Source organism: Centroberyx affinis, unplaced genomic scaffold (assembly GCF_046629955.1).
Source record: "Centroberyx affinis isolate AG114_WGS23_722 - 3 ecotype Tasmania unplaced genomic scaffold, CSIRO-AGI_Caff_v1 ptg003402l_1, whole genome shotgun sequence".
NCBI lineage: Eukaryota > Metazoa > Chordata > Actinopteri > Beryciformes > Berycidae > Centroberyx > Centroberyx affinis.
Window position 1 is genome coordinate 666 of NW_027281382.1, and position 24,648 is coordinate 25,313.

At 42.4% G+C, this 24,648-nt stretch overlaps 1 pseudogene; it reads right to left on the reverse strand.

The window, feature by feature from the left end:
• Positions 1-1,389: 1,389 nt before the first annotated feature.
• The window catches only part of LOC139660858 (sodium bicarbonate cotransporter 3-like), a 35,670-nt pseudogene continuing 12,411 nt past the window's right edge, over positions 1,390-24,648 (reverse strand).

A 24,648-nucleotide genomic window follows, 5' to 3' on the forward strand; every position in this document is an offset into this window, starting at 1 on the left:
CTCTTCTCTTCTTCACTACAGAAACTCATCAGCAGCTTCATGAAAACAAACAGACTGAGACGACCTGCTGACACACACGGTCTTACTTCAGGACTCTCGTTAAATATTAAGTTATTAATTCTCAGTCTGTTGAACAGGGTGACAGCCAGGGGAAGAGCGCTCAGGAAAACATGTGGTCCAGTTAGCACCGAAACGATTGGCTGGTTAATCCATCAGCCGATCGAGATAAAATTAACCGATTATAATTTGGATAGCTGATTAATCATTTTAGTCGTACACCACTGTACTCTGTATGCTGCTGCTAAGTGTCTCTGTCTGTCTGCAGACTTTCACATCGGTCGGCTTTTATATATAAATCTCTCCTTGGGCTGGTTCCTCCTTATCTGTGCACGTACATGTGTAAAAACCAAAATCAATATGGCCTCACGGTATTCTACAGATGTTGGTCCCCAGAGTTAGAACAGAATTAGGCAAAAAAAAGCTTTTAAATACGCTGCCCCTTCTTCCTGGAATATTGTACAGAAGGACCTGAACTTGTCAGAGCCGATTACTGTGGGGGAAGTTAAGTCAATTTTAAAGGATGGAGGAAATAGTACTCTTGGTCAGTGTGATTGCTCCTAAATTTTCACTGAAATCGTTTTAGAAAATTGTACCTGTTTATGCATCATAACTGGATTTTTGTCCTTGACCTATTAGTATTGCATATTAACTGGATGCTGTGTTCTCTCGTTTGTAGTGTGACAGTTATATTTGTCTGTCTGTATTGTTTGTGTCTCTTGTTGTAATAATGTTTTTGCTGCTCTCTTGGCCAGGTCACTCTTGAAAAAAAGATTTTAATCTCAATGAGACTTTTACCTGGTTAAATAAAGGATATACTGTATATATATATATTCATTTATCAAGGAAAAAAATACCAAATATTTGCTGATTACAGCTTCACAAAGATCTGCTTCTTTTCTCTGTTCCATATCATTATAAGATGAATACTTTGCGCAGGAATCTCTCATTAGAATTAATTAATTTGCACAAATCTCTCATTAGAATTAATTAATTTGCATGTTTGAGTGATGCGTTAACTTCAACACATGCGCCTGAAGGTTTACAGTTAAATTTCATCAACCAAACGCCTGAGATTCACACGCGACTCTCAAGCTGAGAAGCCCGGCCACAAACATGACATCGCATTTCACTCTGAAAAACACAACCGGTCAGTGTTACCATGCCAACACAACGCCATGCACCAATCAGAGAGGTCTGCCGTTGTGTCACACGAATCAGCAGACCCCGCCTACTGCAGAGACAAACTGAACACTATCATCGAATCTAAAAAAAAAAAATGATATAAAAAAATAAGCAGAATAAATAGGAGGTGCAGCCTGATGACCTCACCGTTGCGCTCCAGCAGGTGCGGGTCGGAGTGTTTCTTGCCGATGTCGGCGAAGGAGCGGACCAGAGGGATTCTGTTGCTGAGCTTCTTCTCGTTCTGGTGGTGATGACGCTTCAGCATGGCCTCCCGCACCTTCTGCCGCACGCCCTCCTCCAGCTGCCCCGACGCCAGCATGCTGTCAATCAACATGTCTGGGGGGGGGGGGGGGGGGGGGGGGGGACATTAAGAGTTTAGCTCCAAACCGCAGTGACAAAAACACAAATACCTGAAATTATTCAAATCAAGCACAAAGACAAAATGTATTTTATCATATAATCTCACTGCTATAATCGGAGAGCAGTTTGTGTGTCCTGAGAGGAGAGGAGAGGGAGAGAGGAGAGGAAGAGAGGAGACAAGGAGAGAAGACAAGGAGAGGAGAGGAGGAGAGGAGAGAGGAGAGGAAGAGAGGAGAGGAAGAGAGGAGAGAGGAGAGGAAGAGAGGAAGAGAGGAGAGGAAGAGAGGAGAGAGGAGAGGAAGAGAGGAGAGGAAGAGGCAAGGAGAGGAGAGGAGGAGAGGAGAGGAGAGAGGAGAGGAGACAAGGAGAGGAGGAGAGGAGAGGAGGAGAGGAGAGAGGAGAGGAAGAGAGACAAGGAGAAGAGAGGAGAGGAAGAGAGGAGAGGAGAGAGGAGAGAAGAGACGAGAGGAAACGAGGAGAGGAGAGGAGGAGAGGAGGAGAGGAGAGGAGAGAGGAGAGGAGACAAGGAGAGGAGAGGAAGAGAGGAGACAAGGAGAAGAGAGGAGAGGAGAGAGGAGAGAAGAGAGGAGAGGAAACAAGGAGAGGAGAGGAGGAGAGCTGAAATTATTCAAATCAATCACAAAGACAAAATGTATTTTATTATATAATATATATAAATATTGTTTTTTTCCCTCTCTGTGCCAGTACTGAAACGATTAGTTGATTAATCAATTAGTCAACAGAAAATTAATTAATTAATTAATAGTTTTAGTCAGGTAACAATCCAAACATTTCCCAGTTCCAGCTTCACAAACACTAAGATCTGCTGCTTTTCTCTGTTTCATCTCTTTATTAAATGAATCCTTTGGGGTTTTAGGCTGCTGGTCTGTTTTTGGCTGAGTGAACAGTTTTTTCTGGGATGGGACGATATATCTAAACTCAATATATCACAATACAAAGACGTGTCAGTCCGTCTGTTGTGTCAGGAACATGAATGGTGATATCAGCTCCATGTTATTCTGCTGTCAGGAACATGAATGGTGATATCAGCTCCATGTTATTCTGCTGTCAGGAACATGAATGGTGATATCAGCTCCATGTTATTCTGCTGTCAGGAACATGAATGGTGATATCAGCTCCATGTTATTCTGCTGTAGTAATCACTAATGAGACTCTTGACCATCACAGTTTCACAAGCTCTCCATCCAAATTATATTATTGTCACTTTGTACGACATTTTTAAATTGTTGTTTACATTCTAGCAGCCAATGGCATCGCTGGAAAGATTTGAGTCTCAGAAATAAACAGAATTCTGCTCAGTCAGACTTTGTTGGAACTGAACTTTTATTGATCACATCGGATCCTGGCTGTATTGATCCTGAACCTCAGATCAGGTATCGAGTCATATCAGGAGAGAAACAGATGGTCCGTCACTAGTTTTACCCTGGAAGCTGAATAACAGTATTCTCGGTGTCTCTGACCTGCGATCTCGTCGATGCTCCCTGCTCTCATGTCCAGCAGCACCGTGCCGTTCAGGATGCAGGAGCGCAGCTCGAACAGACTGTGCAGAGACAGAGTCGCTACGTACGGCTTGCTCCACCGCTCCCCCCCGTCCTCCACGTCCTCCTCGAACTTCAGCCACCTGCTCACACACACACACACACACACACACACACACACACCAGAGAGACACACACACACACACACACACACACACACACACACACACACACACACACAGAGACACACACACACACAGAGACACACACACACACACACAAAATAAAATAATTGCTCAAGTCTTCGTTTGTTATCTAAGAATTAAGCATCATCCGAGATAAAATCAAAAAATGCTGAAGCATTATTTCAAATAAAACAAAGACTGGTGTGTAACAAAGGCTTAAGCGTTATGATAAATAACAATAAATAACAAAAATAAAATAGCTAAAGGCTGGAGTATTATCCTAAACAAAACAAATCCAAAATAAATTTAAAAAAAATGGTGAAATGATAAAATAAAAAATTGTATGATGAAAAAAATGAAATAAAGGATCACATAATATAAATAAGCTAAAATATAATTAAACAAAACAAAATAAAATAGTTGTATATTATAAAAAAAAATTAAGACATAAGTAATATTGTAAATAAAATAAAGGCTGAATTAATAAAACAAACAAAAAAATATTTAAAAAAAACCCAATAATAAAATAAAATAATTACGTACTTGAAAATAAAATAACAGCTGAGGTAATATCCAAAATAAAAATAAACTATAATTAAATAAAGGTTGAAGTAATTGACAAATAAAATAAAGGCTGAAGAAATATCCTAAATAAATCTGATCTAATATAATATATCATAACATAATAAAGTGTGGTCGTGCCTGGCCGTCTCCTTCCACTCTCTGCAGCTGTCCGTCCCGGCAGCAGAGCTCGTCCAGCTCGGTGAAAAGGTCGTGGGGGATGTGCTCCTCGTCATCGTCCTCCGTCCCGAGGATGAACTGGACCCGCTGGGACGGGGTGTCTGCCGGGACAAAACACACACTGCTCACACACACACCCTCAGACACACTACTATCAGACAACAAAACTATTCATCAATCTAAAATCACTTGAGTTGATCCTCCCTCCTCCTCCAGCTGAAGCTACATCCTGATCAAAATCACCAACAGTTTGACAGAAGAAGAAGATTAACCCTCATCCTCCCTCTGGGTACCCGCAGACCCCAGAGGTACTTTTTGTCATATCTCACAGGTGCTTTATTCTGTCATTCCAATTTTTCATGACTGTGCCAATCAATTTGTTCCTAATGACTTCATATCATTGTTTTCTGTTTCTGTTTTAATTCGTGCTTTTTAAAAACACCAATGTATTGGGGTCCTGGGGGACCCCAGTCAAAAGCACCCAATTCCGCCTATGCAGTTTTAATAGATGGAACTATTTATTGAGTTCATGTTTGCCATGGGTCCTAATTTAAAGTCTCACACACTATCGGGGGGGGGGGGGCGCTCTGTCAGTCATTTTGAAGGAGACAGACACAGATGCTTTTTTTTTCAGATGACATTAATTACATAACTAATAATGTTTTGAGAAGAAATAAGTTAACATTTTACTATGATGGTTGTTTCTTACAGTAGTTTATTCTTGGGGTGCCCAGGGACCCCAGTCAGTAGTCCTTGTATGTTAAATATGTTGGCAGGATGAGGGTTAAAGGACGACTTTGTGGGAGTTTGGCCCGTCCGTCTCCTGACCCAACATGAGATAAAAAAACATCGGCACCAAAGCGCCTCTGATTGGCTGAACGGACGCCGATGAATCCGTCCGTCCAGAAGAAGTTCAGCTGGTTGAACTTCCTGTCAAAACGGATGGAAATGTGAATCTGATGAGCCGGAGTGACCAGAGGCAGACAGGATGTACCGTAGGTGGGGGATTCCCGTCCGTCGTCCCGGTCCGAGCGGTCCCGGCGTTTCCGGTGGTGTCTGTGTCCTCGGTGCCGGTGCCGCCGCCGGCTCTCACGGCCCAGAGGGACGTGAACCCCGACATACACCGCTCTGTGACCTGGGGGGGGGGGGAGATTAGCCAAGTCCAAAACAAACTGATTGGAGTTCTTCAAGGCTCTGGTTTGGTCCGTGGGTCTACACAGAACCAGACTGACTCAAAGATCTCTACCATTTGTTAAAGTCTTCAATCTTGACTTAATGGGCAGTTTTGCTTTGCTTTTTCAGCAATTTTATATAATTACCTTTATGTCTATAAAATACATCTGTTAAGTTTTGTCAGTAAAAATCGTTTAGTTATAGCTTAAGCTATTCACTTCCCAGTGTTTGTTTCCCACCCACAAGAAAATACGTCATTTTCATGAGCAGCTTCTGATTGGCTGGCCATTCTGGAAGGCCCACCCTCCCCTTAACGCTGATTGGTCCATTTCAGACAGTCCAGTGTCTACAGTGTCTACATAGAAACTGGAGCAAATTCTGACTGGCTTGTACAAGGGGGCGTGTTTTATAGTTGGTGACTGTGGGGAAACAGCAGAGTAACATGATTCAGTTATTTTACTGTGATTACTTCATACCTCCAAGCACCAAAATCACCAGAAATACCAAGAATTGCCACATCCTAGGATACCCCCCCCCCTTTAATGCATTAATTATTGGGCTGCATCATTGAATTCTCTACTGACCTACTACTTTTTTCTATTTATATCTACTTATTTTTACTTACCATTGTATATGCATCCTAATGTTTTTCTACTGTTTTTTCCACTCTGTGAATCTTTACATTGAATCTGGTGGTTCCTTGAATACTGCACACATCTGTAGACAGCTGATCACCCTGTGATGTCACTGATTTAGAAAACCTCTTTCGCAGATTATATTTGTCACTGAGATGATGTGACATTTTATCCTGAAGAAGGCAGAATGAACCATCGATAATATGAAATAAATCTATTTAGCATCGGAGTTGGAAGTGTCCTTCTAAAGTCTTCAATCAAAACAGCTAGGAAGCAGCTTCCAACAAATCCATGAAAACACTTAGTAGTGGTGGCACCCTAAAAAACATACTTTTTCCCTGTGTGTGTGTGTGTGTGTGTGTGTGTGTGTGTGTGTGTGTGTGTGTGTGTGTGTGTGTGTGTGTGTGTGTGTGTGTGTGTGTGTGTGTGTGTGTGTGTGTGTGCCCTGCAGCCAAACATGAAGACACGCTCGCTGCTGTGTGTGTAAATACGGGTCGACTGATCTTTGCTACTTTCTGTGTGTGTGAGGTTGTGTAAATATGGGGGTGAGACTACCTTGCTACAGTGTGTGTGTGTGTGTGTGTGTGTGTGTGTGTGTGTGTGTGTGTGTGTGTGTGTGTGTGTGAAAACAGAAAGACTCACTCTCCAGTTCCTCCTTCTCAAAGTTCGTATGGAGGGTGGAGCTGGTTTTCCCCTGGTCCAGCACTGCCTCCTCATCGTTCCCCTGCACACACACACACACACACACACACACACACACACACACACACACACACACACAGTCAGACTCGAGTCACAGTTTTAATGACTTGAAGCATGAAGAGAAGACTTGGGACTTGACTCTGACTTGTACTCTGATGACTTGAAAAGGTTTCTAAAGTCTTGACTTGAGATCTTGTGTTTGTGTAAATGACTTAGATTGAAAGTGATGAGATTTGTTCCAGCAGACGACTGAATTTAAATTCTGTTTTCTGAATTTGTATGGAATGATTGAATTTATTGAAGTTGAAACTGATTATAGAAATCAAACTCATGATGCTCTTACCAAGTTTTTATCCTATTAAAACCATATTGCATTGAAAAGTCCTAGATATTTAGTTTTCTTTAAGATATTAAATTGATACTGGACTCTTGATTTGTTCTGACTTGACTTGCTGTTCTACATTTAGACTTGAGACTTGACATTAATGACATGGACTTGACTTGGTAATCTACATTTAGACTTGAGACTTGTGCCTCAAGACTTGAGACTGACTTGGGACTCTAGTGAAGCAGACTTGGTCACAGCTCTGCTACAGATTGTCTAATAACGGTATAAATGCACAAAAATGATCTTTGTCAGAAGTTCAGCAGATCGGTACACAGCTGCAGTGCGAGCCTCTGGCTCCGCCCACAGCGTGAGCCTCTGGCTCCGCCCACAGCGTGTCAGAGCGCCTCGTCTCGTCTCATTGGGCGAGGCAGCAGCCAGCTGCAGGTTGACAGCAGCTGCAGCAGCTGATACATGAAACACAAACTGCAGCTAAAGCGTCACATTTTGTGTTTAAAAAGCAGAAGAGTGTGACGAGCTGACTGCTTTCTACTGTTGGGGGGGGGGGGGGGGGGGTCTGCAGGCAGCAGGTCAATATTTGTATTGGAACGAGACAATACAGCAGTCATACACACACACACACACACACACACACACACTGACACTGGACAGGACGGATCAACAAAATAACTACCTCTGTGTCATTTAAACACCACAATCCCAGTTAAACCACTGCTGAAGCCATTTAAAGTACTGCTAAAGCTTTTAAAACCATCACAAACCAGTGAAACCAGTGTTAAAGCCTTCTGACCCGCCACAACAACACTGACTCTGTTCCAGCAGCCCAGTGTGTCCTGCTGTGAGCTCTGGGGAGTTTTGAAGGCTCTTCTTGGACTGTTTACATCATATTATATGACTTGTTTTTGAGTTATCCATCCCACTTTTATTTGTGATTTAGTGGATGAGTTGCTAAGTGATTTCTTTTTTTCTCAGTTACTCAAGAGATGAAATTATTATATAGAGCTTTTGAGTGTATTAGACAGGCTTTGAGTTGGTGTTTGTTGTTGTGTGTCTTAGTGGTTGTGTTATGTATTGAGTCTTATTGTGAGTATGAATGTTACGGATGTGTATTGATGTATTTTCTGTTATTGAAGTATTGTTAAAAATGCTAATGGAGACCCCAGGAAGAGTAGATACTGTTACAATACAGAAGCTAATGGGGATCTAAATAAACAAACAAACAGGTGGTTGATTCTAGACCAATAGCAGGCGGAGCTGCAGCTCTGTGTCGACCCTCAGCCTCTCTGGCTGCTCCGCCTCCAAACATGTCAACATGGTGGGAACCGTAAACCTGATCTTTAGGCTTCAAACCCTTCAGAGACCTGTGGTGAAGAACTCACTGCTGCATCTGGTTTACAGTCTGTGGCTGAACCGCATCACATCCGCCGCTATACGGGTCAGTGTTGACCTGGTTCTCTTTGCACTACTTCTTCCCCGGTTGTGTAGATCTACACTTTACTGCTGTTCTTTTTTTAAATCTTCAGGCTTGTTTGGGGAAGAAACTGCTGTTAAACTTTATCACACCTGGTATTAAGCTCTTATAAAGTCTGACTTACAGAAACCTGCAGTCGCCCGGTTTATCGTTTGCACTTCTGTTTTTGTTTTCCCTCAGAAATAAAAAAGGGATTTTTTAAGTGACTTTCCACCACTCCACAGTGTTTATGAACCTGAAGCTTTGGTTCATTTGAAGGCAGAGCTGCTGCCTCTGGTGGTCTTTCTTTCAATCATTTTATTTTCAGTTTATACAGATTACACACTCAATGTTGCCCTCAAAAAGAATGGAAAATAACACAAATACTAGAGCTAGACAACAGCTAACCGTACAAACAATCAGACTAACAGACGAAAAAAGACAAGAAAACAACACAAACATAGATCATCATCCTCCATATTATAACTACAATAACAATGAAATGTTAATGGACATGTGGACTTTACCCTTTGGGGATCACTTGGATCCCAAAGTTGCAAAACCTTTTAATATGTTTTCAGCATAGTCCTCTCCAATAAAATCTATAACAGCTCCAAACAGAGGAAAAACCCATTCATGTCTCCTTGGAGAACATGTGTGAGCCTTTCCAATGGGAGAAGATGTAGAACATTATGAAGCCAACTTGAAACAGATGGTTTGACATCGTCTGGCCAGCGGCCTCCGGTGCTCCGACACACAGCTGCTTCAGTGTGTTTGGTTGTTTCTGGGCAGAAGCTGCAGCTCCATCAGCTGCAGCCTCATTTTTTCCTCACAGCAGCTCTTTAGAAATGCCTTCAGCGTCTGAATCATATCAGCACAGAGAGTTACACACGGAGCAACACACAGGACCTGATCCAAGACCTGATCCAAGATCACATCAGTGTTGGGCAACGCTGCAGGATCCAGAGAGTTGGGAAACAAACTGATTAACAGCAGCTCCTCTCAGGGTTTACTGCAGGTCAAAACAAGTTTCACAGTATCATTATCTTGTCCAAAATTACCTCTATATACAATATTATCCCAATAACTATTAATAAGATGAAAAACTTTAAAACAAGTACTGTAATTTGCTTCAATCACTTAAAAACTTACATAGTGCAAGACATTTTGTCTTTTTTAAACACGCTTTAATGTAAGACTGCAGAATATCTGTAAAACATTTATGTAAGATATTGACTTTTTACGTCAATGTTTATGTTATTCAGCCTCCTAACAAATCACCGGTTATTGCAGTGGTCACAGTGATAAGAATTAGTTGAATTAGAATGATATTTTTAAATGTCAATGTACTGTATATCACTATATGGCTCACGTATGAAAAATCACATTTAAAGACCCTATAGACAACTTTTTTGCTTTAACTTATCATTATGAAGTAAATGATGATTGCACAGTGTAATGTCTATAGAATAATGACACCATCAGCGTTTAGATTGGTTCCTATAAGCCTCGCTTTCACTATGCAGCTCTGTCTGCCACCGGGTACGATCTCCCGGGAGAATGAAGGCTCGACTTACGGCACAAAGGAAGTGCGTCATCTATTGCGCGACCAAAAGAGGAATAGAATAGGTTTTCCCTGGTAGCTATTGGTAGCGGTAGCGTTAGCCATGTTGCTAACGCTACCGCTAGCAGCCAGAAAACGAACCAGGAGCTACAAGGAAGCCAGGACCAGCCAGAAACAAACATCTATGTTTGTTTCTGGAACAAAAGAAACAAACATCTAACTATGATCCATTGTCTGTTTGATAATCTAAACAAAGAACACGTTTTCTTGCAGTGGCCTTTCTAAAATGAGCAGTGGTGAAAGTTACTATATTGTGTTTTGATCAAAGAGTTGATAAGCAGACAGATGGTTTGTTCTGTTGCACAGAGCTAGACTCTAACAGAAAGAGATCCGGTTGTCTTTGAGACAGCGGAGCAAACAACAACAACAAAACCACTTGGAAACACTAGAGGGGACAACAGGGGGAAAGTTGTCAAACTAAACTGACATTTTCAAATCTCATACCTCATTTTGTCAGTTTTTAAATAAAGTTAGCTTGTTCTCATCAGTTCAGACAGCAGAATTCTGTGTCACGATTTCCCAAAATCTCCACATCATCACCATATGATTCCACGGAAAGACCAGAAACCAGAATATTGAATTATCGCCCATCCATGAATTAAAAGGTGAAAGTTGTAAGTGAACAGTGTCAGACTGCTGGGCCGACACACTGTCAGGAACAACTCTCTGTTTCACTCATCTGCATGTCCAAGAGATACAACCGACAGAAGAGACAGCAGAGGGAAAAGACCAGAGGGAGAATCTGGTTTAATCATTTGGTTTAATGGTTCTAAAAATAAAATTCGTCCCAGAGGAATCTAACCAGGATTATAACTTAAAGATCAGCTTTCAGGTTTAAAGTCTCTGTGTCCAGAAGAGGAACACAGGCCAGAGGTGTGACCAAGTCAACTTTACTCGAGTCCCAGGTCAGTCTCAAGTCTTGAAGCACAAGTCCAAGTCAAGTCCATGTCAAGAGTCCAGTATCAATTTAATATCTTAAAGAAAACTAAATATCTAGGACTTTTCAATGCAATATGGTTTTAATAGGATAAAAACTTGGTAAGAGCATCATGAGTTTGATTTCTATAATCAGTTTCAACTTCAATAAATTCAATCATTCCATACAAATTCAGAAAACAGAATTTAAATTCAGTCGTCTGCTGGAACAAATCTCATCACTTTCAATCTAAGTCATTTACACAAACACAAGATCTCAAGTCAAGACTTTAGAAACCTTTTCAAGTCATCAGAGTACAAGTCAGAGTCAAGTCCCAAGTCACCAGAACCCAAGTCAAGTCAAGTCTCAAGTCTTCTCTTCATGCATCAAGTCAAGTCTCAAGCAATTAAAGCTGTGACTCGAGTCCAAGTCACCTGCCAGACTTTACTGCTGGTCCTGCTAACAAAGTCTACAGAGGGAACAGAACGTTTCCACACTCAGATCCACATAAATTTTCACTCCAAATCTCAGAGTCTGCAGTTAATTTCTTCAGAGAGAGTTTGGTACAAAGTCGAGTTCAATTATTTCCCAACTGTTGCTGAACATGCAGATCAGTTTAAATCTCTAATAATACTGTTGCTGATTCTTTCTCCTACAGCAAAAACACACAGACGCTTTTCAATAAAACATTCTGGGCTCAGGAATAATTGTCTCTGACCTCCAGGGTGCTGTGACCTCTGACCTCCAGGGTGCTGTGACCTCTGACCCCTGACCTCCTCACTAGTTGCTGCTTGTAATGTTGTTGGATCTAGAAATCTAAGCGGATTCTACTGTCATAAACATTAGAAATCACAAAGATAAGATACGATAAGATAATATGTAACACTTTACAATAAGGGTCACTAAGTTAAGGGTTAGTTAATGCTTAATAAAAATTAACTAACGCTTAATTAACAGTTAACTAATGTGCAATTTACAAATGGTGTTCATGTTAACTAAGGTATTCATTTATACATTATTTAATAGTTTATAAAGATGTCTATTAAATAATGTATAAATTAATACCATAGTTAACATGAACACCATTAGTAAATGATTACCAGACACATTAGTTAACTGTTAATTAAGGGTTAGTTAGTGCTTATTAAGCATTAACTAACCCTTAACTTAGTGACCCTTATTGTAAAGTGTTACCAGATAAGATAAGGTAAGGTAAGATAAGGTAAGATAAGGTAAGATAAGGTAAGATAAGGTAAGGTAAGATAAGGTAAGATAAGGTAAGATAGCACTTTATTGATCCCCTTGGGGAAATTCAGGTGCCACAGCAGCAGTTGGTGGACAAAGCCAAGGAAATGTCCAGTATGATCCAAGTACAGCAAGGCAACAGAAGAAATAGGTACTAAACTAAGATAAAGGTAATGTCCATAACATACAACAATAGAGACAGTGCAGCGAACAGTGCTAACAGATGCAGGGAAATGCAAATAATAAATGCAAATAAAAATGCAAATAATAAATGCAGAATTTCGGATAACAGATAAGTCTATGGATATGTTCCAGAGGAAGCCTAAAAAAAGCCTAAAATGGAAAGCAGTGGAACTTTAAACCAAACAGTGCTGAACACCAAGTGTCTTTTTAAAGCAAACTGTGTTGGAAAGCAAGTCTCTGCAGAGCTGCAGATACGTACCAGAGACGCCGCTCTGGCCGTCCGCTGGTTCGCAATATCGCCCCAAAAGTCTCCCATGGCTGGAGGAGGAAACAGCAAAACTAACTCCGGACTCCAGCAGAGTCTCGACTACAGTCCGACCCGACCCGACCGCCCCAGACCAGGAGAAAAACTCTGGAGAAAATGGTCCAAAAATGGTCAAAACCCTTCAAAGACCAGTCAAGAAACCAGGCTGTATTAGAGAAGGATGATCCAGACCTGATCAGTCGGCAGCAGAGCGGAGCTGCGTGCGTCTGGTTTGAGTCAAAACAGACTGAATACAGAGTAAAAACAGAGTAGATACAGAGTAGACACAGCGGTTCTCGGGTGTTTGTCTGCTCAGGCTCAGATAGGACTTGTGTATTTATAGCCGAGCTCGTCTCTTCCCTGCGAGTCGAGGCTGAAGGCGGCAAATAAGGTTAAAAAGGAGGCGGGTTCCTCAGCTGGCTGGCATCCACATTTTTCAGCAGGAAAAAAAAAAACAAAAAACAGGCTTGCAGCGCAGAACGAACAGACAGGCAAGTCTACACATTAACAAACCATGAACCGGTCTCTCCAAGAAACACCTCACTTCCCCCGACAACGTCTTCCCAAACTAAAAACACTGCAGCAGCTCAGCCAGGCTTTACTTTTACTTTCTAATATACTTCTACACTTTTCAGACTTTCAGCTGCTTCAAAGTCTCTTTCAAACTCAAATCTCACAGATTTGAGTTTGGTGTTCAGTTGCTCTATAAAAATGCTTCTTGTTGCCTGAAAAATCTAAAATATTGAAAAATCAGTGTGTGTGTATTGGGAAAAACAGTCGCAATATGACTGTTTGTCAACACCATGCAGCCTTACTGACAGCCTGTTATGAGCAGGATCGTCCTCACAGTCAAACACTGGACGTTCACAAGCTGGATAAAGTTTTGAATATGTATAGAAACCAAAGTCTTAGAGATCAACTTCAGATTCTGACATAATCTTATATGAAATATGTCCATCAACAGGAAGGCTCAGATTTGTAATGATTTGTGTAATTCAGCTTTAGCTGCCAATCACAGTTGAAAGTTGCTGATAGCACAGTGGGGATTTCTAATACACATTATTCCAGTTAATCTGCATTTCTCACACCAGCTGCATGACAAAGCATCGATCTGCAGGTCATCTACCGCTTCAGCAGGTGAAATAATGTCATCAGCATGAAAACAGACTGCTAACCTGCTCTTCTCCTCCCCTCCTCTCCTCTCCTCTCCTTGTCTCCTCCCCTCTCGTCTCCTTCTCTCCTTGTCTCCTCTCCTCTCCTTCTCTCCTTGTCTCCTCCCCACCTCTCCTTGTCTCCTCCCCTCCTCTCCTCTCCTCCTCCCCTTGTCTCCTCTCCTTGTCTCCTCCCCTCTCCTCCTCTCCTTGTCTCCTCTCCTCCTATCCTTGTCTCCTCTCCTCCTATCCTTGTCTCCTCTCCTTCTCTCCTCCCCTCCTATCCTTGTCTCCTCCCCTCCTCTCCTTGTCTCCTCTCCTTCCCTCCCTTGTCTCCTCTCCTCCCCTCCTCTCCTTGTCTCCTCTCCTCCCCTCCTCCCCTTGTCTCCCCTCCTCGTCTCCTCTCTCCTCGTCTCCCCTCCTCTCCTCCTCCTCTCCTCTCCTCTCCCCTTCTCTCCTCTCCTCTCCTCTCCTTCCCTCTCCTCCTCCCCTCCTCTCCCACTCTAACTGCTCAGGACAAGTCATTCATACAAACTGCAGATGAAGCTTCTCTCTGTTAACACCAGCAGCGAGGAGAGAAACCAGTTTGTCTAAAACATATTGACTCTGTGAAGAGAACAGAGAGCCTGACACAAGTTTCTATTCACTCCACTTTTCATTAAACTATCAGCAAGGAAGTCTATTAATGAAATCCAACACTTGCAGTTTTTAGATACTCCAGAGAAACTGTTCTGACTTTAATCCTCCACAGTCTGTGACTCAAAGCTCTGCAGCAGCTGCTTCCTGTCTGTGGATGTTGGTTGAAGCTTGTTCTTCTTCTACTGTTCTGCCTGCTGTAGGAGCGCTCAGTGGATTAACCTGCAGCTCTGAACCCTGCAGACTGTAACTCACCTGAACCCTGCAGACTGTAACTCACCTGAACCCTGCAGACTGAAACTCACCTGAACCCTGCAGACTGAAACTCACCTGAACCCTGCAGACTGAAACTCACCTGAACCCTGCAGACTGTAACTCACCTGCACCCTGCAGACTGTAACTCACCTGAACCCTGCAGACTGTAGCTCACCTGAACACTGCAGACTGTAACTCACCTGAACACTACAGACTGTAACTCACCTGAACCCTGCAGACTGTAGCTCACCTGAACCCTGCAGACTGTAACTCACCTGAACCCTGCAGACTGTAGCTCACCTGAACCCTGCAGACTGTAGCTCACCTGAACCCTGCAGACTGTAGCTCACCTGAACCCTGCAGACTGTAGCTCACCTGAACCCTGCAGACTGTAACTCACCTGAACCCTGCAGACTGTAACTCACCTGAACCCTGCAGACTGTAGCTCACCTGAACCCTGCAGACTGTAACTCACCTGAACCCTGCAGACTGTAGCTCACCTGAACCCTGCAGACTGTAGCTCACCTGAACCCTGCAGACTGTAACTCACCTGAACCCTGCAGACTGTAACTCACCTGAACCCTGCAGACTGAAACTCACCTGAACCCTGCAGACTGTAACTCACCTGAACCCTGCAGACTGTAACTCACCTGAACCCTGCAGACTGTAACTCACCTGAACCCTGCAGACTGTAACTCACCTGAACCCTGCAGACTGTAACTCACCTGAACCCTGCAGACTGTAACTCACCTGAACACTGAGCATGGAAACTTACACACCTCCTCATCCTCAAAATAGACAAATGTAACTTTGCTCTCCTCTAATCTGTTTCTCATTATTGCACAAACTGTAACAATGTGCTCAGTACAAAACAAACGACAAGTCAGTGCAGGTGAGATGAAACAACAACAACAACAACAACAACAACAACAACAACAACAACAACAACAGGTGGAAAGTCAGATGAGTGACGTGTTTTGGTTTTGTCATCCGGTTCAACAGAGCTCAGCATGGTGGGAACTCACAGGGGAAGTGAAGTGTGTGTGTGTGTGTGTGTGTGTGTGTGTGTGTGTGTGTGTGTGTGTGTGTGTGTGTGTTAGCACATGCTTTTATATAATCTAGAGTTGAGTTTTCTGCTGGAGGTGGAAGCAGGTTGTTTAGTATTCAGTGGCAACTACAACAAAGAAATATTCATCAATCTAAAATAACTTGGTGTCTAACCATAAACTTAACCCAAACCTTAACCAAGTTGCTTTAGTTGCCTAAACTTAACCATAACTTTAGCCAAGTTGATTTAGTTGCCTAAACTTAACCATAACTTTAGCCAAGTTGATTTAGTTGCCTAAACTTAACCTTTGGTCAACCTTTAGATGAAAATGTATTCAATTCATGTATTTGTCACAGAATCAGTTCAGGAGGAGGAATGTATTTTTACTAACTTCCTGTCCACAGCAGGTGAATCTGAACTCCAGAGTTAATTTTCTCATTTCATGATTTTTTATGAGATCATGTTGCACAGATTCCCATCAGTGTGTCTTTTCTACCAACACCGCCCAGCTGCAGAGGGTTCCATTATCTCAGGAAGGCATCAGAAAGCTCACACACACACACACACACACACACACACAACACACACACACACACACACTTTTCACTTCTGCATCTGTGGTTTGTATGCAGGCAGATTCAGATCTCACAGCACAGTCTGCATGTGCAGAGGAGACACCAAGACATGACACAGTGTCAGGAGAAAAACTGCTGACTGATTTTCTATCAAGTGCAACAGAATTGACTGACAGCTGACCTGAGAACAGCTTCCAGTCTGTCAGACTCTGATGATCCTCTGTCCTCAAAACCACAACTGTGGAAACAGATGGCTGGAAATTCAATGTGATTATTAATTTCACTTATAATAACCGTAACTTCAAATTCAGTTTTCTATACTCAGACTGAACTCTGAGACTCACATCCAGGGTCTTAGGAAAAGCAAACGAGCAAAGATTCAATCCAACAGCGCTGGGTTTCCGTTATCCGGTAATAACCGTATTTTTTACCGGGAAAATCTGTTGAAGTCCGACATATTTAAATCTCTCTGGTCATAATGTCCGGTGAAAATAATTCCCTCTAAGCACAATTTGAATTAATATCACCGATTCATTATCAGTATGAGTCAGCACCAGCCACAGACCGGCTCATCGAAGCCACAAGAACAACCAGATGCCATCGCTGTGTGATGGAGGCTTGAATTTCTCAGCGGCCTGCGAAGTCCTCATCAGGGATTTCAGCGAAATCTCTCCGGACTGGGCCAAACTGGCCGAGGCAGCCTGCCTGATCCCCGTCTCCAGTGTGCCAGCAGTGTGCAGGACCCAGTGAAAACAGCACAGTGAAGTGGTCTTGGGGAGGAGAAGCTCACAAGGCTTCTGCACATTGCAAGTTGTGGAGACACTCGGCACCTTTGGTTTGAGTCGGCTGCACGCTTCACTGCTGCGACAAAGCGTAAGAAGTAAAATTATATGAGCCAGCAATAGGTTATGGTTATTTTTTTTGGTTTATTTTCAAAGAGTTTTTATTCCATTTTATTTTATCTGAGAAAAGGCCTATAGCGAACGGAAATGATTTGATTTCAAGTCGGCAGCAGCACGCCTGATTAAAACGTTGAGCCAGATAGGCCTAGGCCTACATGTCATTTTTTGTTTGTTTGCAAATAGTTTTTATTTTGTTTTATTTTATCTGAGAATATGCAGGCCTAAAGCTGAAGGACATTCTTTGTGTTTACGTGTTTCCCCAACGAACGTAGGCTAGTGTAATATTTATTTATTTATTTTTAAAACAGCGTTATGCACGTGAGTCTATTGCCGGGACTTTATTTGGAATATAATGTATAAGCAAAAGTAGCCTACTTTTCAATAAAAAATATAAAAAATCTACATGCCTTGATGATGTCATTCTTTATATAGCCTGCCTATCAATTGTTTTTAAGCTCAATAAACACAGATAATATTTGACCGGAATTGCTCCCATTTGTCCGGGACACTGAACTCTTCCAGGACATGTGGACCGGCACCAATGGAAACCCTGAATCCAACAGCATCAAACAGAGCACCAGTGCTACTGGTTTCCACCTGACAGTCACTCTGATGTGGTTTCTCATTTTTTTCACTGAGTTCCCGACCGAAAGTTAGCCGGTAAAACAACCAACACTTGGTAGAGAGAACTGGTGGAACTACTGCGCTCTCCACAGGTGTTGGACTGAATCTTTGCTCGTTTGCTTTTGCCTCATGTGTGTCTCAGAGAGCTCAATCAGAAATTAGAATTAACAGTAAAATTGAATAATAATCACATTCAATTTCAAGTCACTGCATTCGATTTTAAATTGTCTTAGAATTCAATTTTTGAATTCATTTATTCAACAAATTCCTTTTTTTGGATTCAGCACTTCAATATCAGCAGGACAAATTATAATTAATGCAATTCAAACCCAACTTCTTGCTCTAATCTCTTTCCATAGAGAAGCATTTTGTAGCCACTTGTCTTAAACTGACTCGGGTTTGAACAGCAGGTCGTCTGTCGAGTGTTTTCATGTTTTCCAAAAGTCCGATCTGTCACTCTGGACTCAAACTTCAAACAGGCCGACAGTTTTCTGCTCGACACGTTCACATTCATCTGAAACAAAGAGCTCACAAATCACTTTTATTGGTCCTGTGAGCCTCAGCAGACTGAGGCACAATCACACTATTGATGTGAGGAGGAGGAAGCAGGAAGCGACTCGGTCTGGAGCGCCGCCCGGAGCCGGAGGGGGTTCAGCCTGTGGCTCGGGGACGCTTCGGCAGGACGGGGGGGTTCGAACCTGCCACTTTCTACTCACTACTAAAAAACAAAATAAACAGAACTAAATATCAAACTGTCCGAAAGCTGCAATAAGTGATTTTTTCTGACCACTAGAGGGCAACATATAACGCAACACATTCGTAAATAAAACACAGCAAAGCCACTGCACTACGGAGGCCTAGCAAGGACAAATGGAAGGAGAAATGCTAACAGCTAAGCTAATCGTAACCATGGTAGCTCCACACCAGACATGATTTCACAAGGCCAACAGCTTGTCTCCATTCATTCGTCTATGAGAAGTAGTGATGGAATGATATCTTGAAATTCAATAAATCTCAATACAGAAATGTGTCAGTCCATCTGTTGTGTCAGGAACATGAATGGTGATATCAGCTCCATGTTATTCTGCTGTCAGGAACATGAATGGTGATATCAGCTCCATGTTATTCTGCTGTCAGGAACATGAATGGTGATATCAGCTCCATGTTATTCTGCTGTCAGGAACATGAATGGTGATATCAGCTCCATGTTATTCTGCTGTAGTAATCACTAATGAGACTCTTGACCATCACAGTTTCACAAGCTCTCCATCCAAATTATATTATTGTCACTTTGTAACGACATTTTAAAATTGTTGTTTACATTCTAGCAGCCAATGGCATCACTAGAAAGATCTGAGTCTCAGAAATAAACAGAATTCTGCACAGTCAGACTTTGTTGTCACTGAACTTTTATTGATCACATCGGATCCTGGCTGTATTGATCCTGAACCTCAGATCAGATATCGAACTGTATTGTGAGATAAACAGATCGTTCGTCACTAATGAGAAGCGAGCGACTGCTCTGCTGACTCAACAGTTTCTAGGTTTAGTCCCGTTCTCTAATTAACTCATCAACTTACCATATCATGCTCTCTCTCTCTCACACACTTACATTCACTCCCTAAATCACTCTCTTTCTCTCTCACACACACACTCCCTAAATCACTCTCTTTCTCTCTCACACACACTTACATTCACTCCCTAACTCTCTCTCTCACACACACACAGATATTGACTATCTCCATCTCTGTGAGAGAGAGATAGAGAGAGAGAGATAGAGAGAGAGAGAGAGAGAGAGAGAGAGAGAGAGAGAGAGAGAGAGAGAGAGACAGACATACATTCACTCCCTAACTCTCTCTCACACACACAGATATTGACTATCTCCATCTCTGTGTGTGAGAGAGACAGAGACACTTACATTCACTCCCCAACTCTCTCTCTCTTTCACACTTACATTCACTCCCTAACTCTCTCTCTCTCACACACACAGATATTGACTATCTCCATCTCTGTGTGTGAGAGAGAGAGACAGACACTTACATTCACTCCCTAACTCTCTCTCACACACACAGATATTGACTATCTCCATCTCTGTCTCTCTCTCTCTCACACACTTCCATTCACTCCCTAACTCTCTCTCTCACACACACACGCACCCTCTTTTGCTTGCTCTTGTTCTCACAGATTCTCTCCCTCTCTCACATACTTACACTCTCTCACCCTCTTTCTCACATTTACACTCTCGCCCTTTCTCCCACACACACACACACACAGACTCTCCTTCATCCCCCCCTTCCTCACACATTCACACACTCTCTCACCTTCTCACAGACACACACACACTCTCAATTTCTCTCACACACAGACACACACACACACACACACACACACACACTCTGCTCCAAACAAACACTGCAGTGAGCGAGTCTCAGGATGAAACACGCCGCCCAGAGTCTCTTGTGATTGGTCGGCTCGCTCTGCCTGAACGTGCGTTAGGTCGGACCGTCGTAAACCGGAGATTCCCGGGAATTTCACTCACCAGTCTTGCCACAGGCGAGAAAGGAGCTCGAATTAAAGCAGACCTGCAGCGTGAACCCCGGCCGCTCCCTGCTCTCCCGCCTTATTTATTAGGAAAACCAGCCACAGAGAGAAAATGACATGAAACCACATCTGGACTGAAGTCTGGTTCACAACACGGATCCGGCAGAGCGGGAAAACTGACAGCAGCCAGCAGACAAATACTGAGGCCACATCCACACTGATACCAACACGTTTTCCTTTTAAAACACAAAATTTTACATAACGTTTACACCTGGCCTCCACACTGCTCCGGCTAACTCTGCTAAAACGGAGACTTTTGAAAACGATGAGGCAGACGCCCACGTTCGCTTCCTGATTGGCTCTTATCAGTCACGACGTGTCCTTCCCTGATTCGTCACGCCCCTATCACCTGACCCTTTTCCGGAAGAAAACAAACGACATTAACTAAGCAACCAACCGCAGAGTAGACAATCTGCTTCCTGTTTACACCGGCACGCACATGCCCAGTGTACCTGAATGGTCATGTGATATAGAGTTTTCAGGCGTGTTAGTATGGAAACGCTCGTGTGGACGGAGATCGTTTTTGTTTTAAAACGCTGTTTTAAAAGAAAAATGTAATAGTGTGGATGTGGCCAGAGAAACATCAGAGTCTGTTTGTTGTTGTTGTTGTTGGGTGACAAACAACATCCAGATATCAAAAAGCATTGAAAGACACAAAAAAGTAAGCAATCAGCTGTAACTGGATGATTAATTTAAAGGAATAGTTCACTCAAAAATGAAAATTCTGTCATCATCTCCTCTCCCTCATGCCAAATGAAACACAGGTGAAATGTGTTAGTCCATATAACACACAGGGAGGCTGCAGCACAACTTGGTAGCAGCCTTCTCCAAAACAACTGAAGTCAATGGGGACCTGTTCTTTAGAGCTCCAAAACAAAAACAGACAAACAATCACACTGTGAATAGAAAGACCTATACACCATTATTTGTTGCAAATCAATCAGCTGTAGTTCAGATTTGCACTAAATGATGGTGTAAATATACTGTAGGTCTTTGTGGAACTCTGAAGAACTGGTCCCCACTGACTTCAGTTGTTTTGGAGAAGGCTGCTATGGAGTTGTGCTGCAGCCTCCCTGTGTGTTATATGGACAAACTTCACCTGTGTTTCAACTGGCATGAGGGGGAGGAGATGAGGACAGAAGTTTCATTTTTCTGTGAACTATTCCTTTAAGAACAAATCTCAGTGGGGGAATTTCATTGCATTTGCCAATTTTGGCAGCATGTCAGTACTGAGCCACAAGCTGTGAGAACACAACAGGTTTAGTCCATGATCACTGTACTGAACTTTGACATGACAAATGCTGCATTACTGTACTGATCAAAGATGTGAGCAAAAGAGAACTTATTTTACATCATTTTATTTATTCATATACATTTTTTTGTTGTTGATTTAACCCCTTTGAATGCCCCTTTTTTTTTTTACCAATTTATATCTCTCATTTTTTGTCTAGGCTATTTGTATGTAGCCTACATGTTATAAAGTTTAAAAATTCAATAAAATATAACAAATCTCAACATGCTAGAGAAAAAAGAAAAACTGTATTATTTTTGGCCCATTTATGCGTTTCTTCTACCCCGAAGTTTTGATTCAATAAAGCTTTGCAATAAAGAATTTGTAAACCCGATGTCTCCTGATTGGACAGTTGATTTCTTTCTGGTCTGTCTTGATGTCTTTCTGGAAACTGAACAGACTGATAATAAAGTGATAATGAGTCAGTGTGATGTGTGTGTGAGGCGTCCTCCAGACAATACAACACAGTGTGAGAGTGTGTGTGTGTGTGTGTGTGTGTGTGTGTGTGTGTGTGTGTGTTTCCACTGTGTGGGCGCCTCATCAGATCTGTCACAAGATGAGTAGTGACAATGCGGTCAGTAAAGACGGAGAGAAAATCGAAGAGGTTGTAAAAGAGGAAGAGAGAAAGAGATGGAAAAAAACGATAAAATCAAACGATATGATGCTGATTCGCCGTAACGACCGGCTCCTCAGCCGGCAGCCAATCAGACAAGAGACCTCATATTTTAACGGTTTTAATCAATCTCTCTCTGGAACACAAATCGTTTTTTAAAATACCAACTTGCGTCATATTCCCACAGTTGGACACACTCACACTGGCAGCTGCTGGGTCACTGCCTTGCTCAACGGCTCCTCTGCTCGTTCCCAGCTGGGATTTGAACCGGCAACCCTCTGCTCACAGGCTGGCTTCTCTAACAGCAGCTCAACAGATTCACCAGCTGTGGACTTTCTGCACACTGTCTTGCGTAACAAAGACGTTTCGAAACTCTTATCTGGAATATTTCTTGTCTAAAAACACAGAGTATTGTTATTACTGAGAAAGGGAAATTCAGAGAAGCTATCAGCCAAGTGGATCTATTTCATAATCCCTTTTAGCACAATGAAGCACGTGTAAATTCAACACACACACACACACACACACACACACTAGATCCGTTATTCATCATTTTTCCAATTATCGGAATCATTATTTTGTCTGATATGATTGCCGATAAAATAAATAGCTCCCTGCACTTTATCTTTCAAAATATAACGTTGAAATGTTCTGTTTTCTAGTATTTCATGTTTCATGTTTAAAGGATAAGGCCGGTGTTTTTTAATGCATTGCTTACCGTCAACAAATCCTATGAAAATAACAAAATCAGCAATGATTTTGTTTTGCCAACAAGTCTCGTCCATGTGGCCGGTGTGCATCATCACCATGCACCGGGCCGGACCACTTTTTCCTCAAACAACTTAATAAGCCGGCTGTAAACACTTTGTGATCTCAGGAAAGTAGTTCCGTAGCACAGAAAATAGTCCCCGGCGCAATTGTTCCCATTTGAATTTGATTTGGTAATAACTACAACAGCCTGACTTTTCATGGTAACAGTTACCGATTTTTAAAATGTAAACTATGTCTCTGTGAGCTGGATTTAAAGGTTTTTATCTTACAGTTGGAGCCGATGACTTCCAGGTTGAAGCTAAAAACAGAACGTGGGAAGTCAGAAAGTAACGGGAGGAGAGCAAACGCATTGTTGATTTTGTTATTTTCGTAGGATTTGTTGACGGTAAGAAATGCATTAAAAAACACCGGCCTGATCCTTTAAAGGCTTTTAAAGGAGGTTTTGTGTTGAGGTTTGTGTTGCTGTAATTTCTGACACTCAAATTTTAATTTTTACTGCAAATATACTGTATATCGGCCCCAAATATCGGTTATCGGTCTCCTTGATTATTAATAATCCGTATCGGTATCGACCCTGAAAAAAAGATATCAGTCGACCCCTAACACACACACACACACACACACACACACACACACACACACACACAAACGAATCCACTTTCTTCTATAGAGTATAGAAATAAACTTCACATGATGTGATTTAGTGTGTGTGTGTGTATTGTACTGAACTGTATGGGAGGGTTTTTTTAATTGAATGCCTGAATAAAGCTGAGCTGGGATCAGAGTCAGGAGTGACGGACCTTCAGCCGCTCTCCTTCCTCCCATTATAGCTTCTAGAAGAGGAAGCCAGAAAACCCGACTTCTGATTGTACAAACTGGAAACTGAAAGAGCAGCGAGAACAAAAAGCCTTCAACTCTGAATGAACTTCAAGCAGAAAAAACCCCTGAAACTCTTCAACAACCGCCACACCTCGTGAGAGAACTTTACTCTTCTGGGTCCGTTTAGTCGTTTCGTGGATCTGAAACCTCAGCGGTAAACGTCAGGTTTTGGTGTCAGTCCCTCAGAATCAAAGAGCGAGGGCTTCTTTCTAGAGCCGCCATTTTGCACCGAGACGTTCAACAATCACACAGGGAGAGATCCATCAGAGAAGAGGAGAGAGACCAATTTCTCCACCCACAGGAGCAGGAGAGAGACCAGAATGCACTGCAGGAGAGAGACAGGCTGGGGGTTGAGGAAGAGAAGAGTCTTGCTTTCTCTAGACTGGAAAAACTCTCTCTCTCTCTTGCTCTTACTGTCACTATCTCTCTCTCCACCTGCACAGAAAACCCACAGCTGTAAGTTCACAAGTTCACAAGTTCACGGCCCCTTCTCTGGAGGTTGTTGAAAGGCATTCTGGGAAACGCGGTAAATCACTAACTGCAGTAGAAGCAGACGAGGCAGGTTGAGGGAAAGTGGGTTCACCAAACAAGTAAATAACAACACTTCATCTCTAAACTCAAGCGTTTCATTGAACCGGTCCAAACATGCTTGGAAAAAACTAGAAATAACCGCCTCGCGGTTGTATGCCTGTCCTTG